Source organism: Cariama cristata, unplaced genomic scaffold (assembly GCF_000690535.1).
Source record: "Cariama cristata isolate BGI_N322 unplaced genomic scaffold, ASM69053v1 scaffold17166, whole genome shotgun sequence".
NCBI classification, from domain to species: Eukaryota; Metazoa; Chordata; class Aves; order Cariamiformes; family Cariamidae; genus Cariama; species Cariama cristata.
In genome coordinates, this window is record NW_009620540.1 from 3464 (window position 1) to 6079 (window position 2616).

Here is a 2616-nt window from a genome sequence, read left to right on the forward strand (position 1 = left end):
CCCCCCCCCCCAGCAGCAGCCGGCTTCTGAGCAGCGCTGGAAAATCACGGTAAAATGAGCAATAACAGCAAAGCCGTAGTGTTTGGAGCAAGGGTCGGTGGTGTTCTCTGACGGGAGGGTGTCCAGGGTGAAATGCTCGCCTGGTGCTTCCTCTACTGCCGCGTCTCTTCTCCGCCCATGTCTGGCAAGTGCCAAGCGTCCAAGTGTAATGGAAAAGTAAGAACTCCAAACAGAAAGTGTTAAAGTCTTGCCAAAAAGTTCTTCACTGGGTTTTTATTGGCTCTGAGCAGAAGGAGCAAAACCAGCAGTGACAGCAACCAGCTGATGGCGGAAAAGTCACAGGGTGACGTTATCTGGACCGAGCAAGAACTGCCGAGCTACACAGAACGGCACTCAGAACACACTCGGGGAAGCACCGAGATGGGAGATGCTCAGACAGAAAAAGCAATCGGGTTTTCCACTTAAAAGGGGAGCGGTACCTGCAGCTCCCAAACCACACACATGCGTACTCCGACTCCAGCCCATGTCCCAGCTTGTGCTTACCCCCCAACGACGGCATTAATCCCCCCCCTCCCCATCCCCTTGCCCTATGGATGAAGCAAACCAGCAGCCGACCGCTCGCATCCCGCCTTGGCGATTCCCGCAGCCGTGAATCAGTGCCCTGCTGCTGCCAGAGCCTCGCCGGGAAGAAGGGCGAGGCTGTTGGAAGCGAAGCCGTGCGTTGCACAGGGCGATTGCTTCACCCGCCGCAGAGAAGCAAACTTTCGTCGGTGCGGGAGAGAGGGGGGAGAGCTTTCCCAGCTCCGCTTTGGGAGGTGGGAGGAATTATTTGCAAGAGCAGAAGAGAGCGGTGAGCCGGGATGCCAAGGGAGAGCCGCGGCTGCTGGCCTGGCCCCTTCGGGTACGGGAAAAGCATCACAGTCCTTCTTCTCTCAGACCTCCCTGCCATCAGCCTTCAGCGAGGGCAGCACACCCTCACCCCCGTCCCAGGCTGCCCGCTTCCCTTCGGCTACAGCCGAGCCCTCGGCCGTGGTCCGGGGGGGCTGGCAGGACGCAGGCAGCAGCCACATGGCTGCGGAGGGCAGGGGGGGCTCCCGGCACCACAGACCCCGCGCTGGGGCATCCTCCTTGGCTGCAGAAACGGCCACTGCCACCCCAAACCTCTACCCCTACACCGGGTATCGGCACACTGACTTCAACACCTAAAGCTGGTGTGACCTCCAGAAAGCTGAGAAACCGTTATTTTCCCATCAGGGTGAGCTCCATGCAGCTCCATCGCCGATCAAATCTCATTTTTTAAGTATGTTGCAGTACTTTTCTTCCCTTAACATGGACTGAAAATCCTCAACCACCTCGTTCCTCGGGCTGAAGGCTGTAGTCATCAGAGATGTCTAAATTTCGGCATGGGATGATTCATTCTTACTGAAACATCAGGTATCTTTAAAGACAACTGTAAGAGACTCTCGCTCGCAGCAGGGATTGTCCTGCAGAGAAGCAGGGCAGTGATTTAATACCAACCAAAGCATCGCAGGTCAGGGTAAGACCCCAGACTCTCAGGAATCCACTTTTGGCAAGGATGGTCAGTTGTGACCTGGCCGCAGCCCAGCAGATTTGCCTCTCTCCATACCCCCACCTCAGCTCAGAGGGATCTGGAATGGGTATGCGGTCGAGCAAGTCACTGGCCCCACCTCGGGCAACAGGATGAGGGAATAGCTTTCCCCAACTATCACAAATTTCTAAGTTTTAATTTAAAGTAGCGGTGGGGGACCTGCTGCAGAGTCCTGACAGAGCCTTGGCTTACCAAAGCCGGCAGTCATCTCCTTCGGTGTAACTGGATAACGCTGACAATCATTTGGGCTTAGAAAGCTTTCCTGACCTTCACCGGGGTCCCGTCCCTCACTCTCACCACCACAAATAGTTCAGGTACGAGAAAGCATTATCAAATCAACCAAGGAGAAACCGTCCTCGAGGCTGCCAGAAATGCAAACAGCCAGGCCATTATGTTATTAAGACTGTATGGATTTGCAGTCCCCATACATTCGGCTTGGCACGGAACAATTTTGCCCCTGAGCATCTTGTTCCCAGCTTGCATACGCTCATTAACAGGCACTGCACAACCCCGAGCAACACAGGAGAGGGGTTTTGTTTGGGAAGAGGGGTCACAAACAGGGCTGGAAAGCCCCAGCAGGACATTTTAGGCAGTTTGAGCTTTAGAACGGGTTCAGGGCAGCAAGGCAAAATAAAACACCCCAGGAACAAACTCTCGGGACTTCTCTGAAATAGGAGCCAGGGGAGGGCCCTGCTTTTCCATGAAGAACCTTTCCCCAGCACCTGACAAGTTCCAGGTAAAGCAAGTTTCACTCTACCCGTAAGGATGAATGCACAGAAGAGAACAGTCTGGGTGTCTGGAAAACCCCAGGCTCCATCCCCACCGTGCCCGCCCAGGCAGATCGATCAGCCCTGGACTGCTGCATGACCAGGGCTCTTCAAATTACCATGCAGTTAAAAAGCAAACTGAGAGCAGAAAGAGCAAAGTGACACAAAAACTTGGCATTTGAACAAGCTGAACTCTCCCATTATTCATCTCTGACAGTACTTCTAACTGGGCTTTCCTGC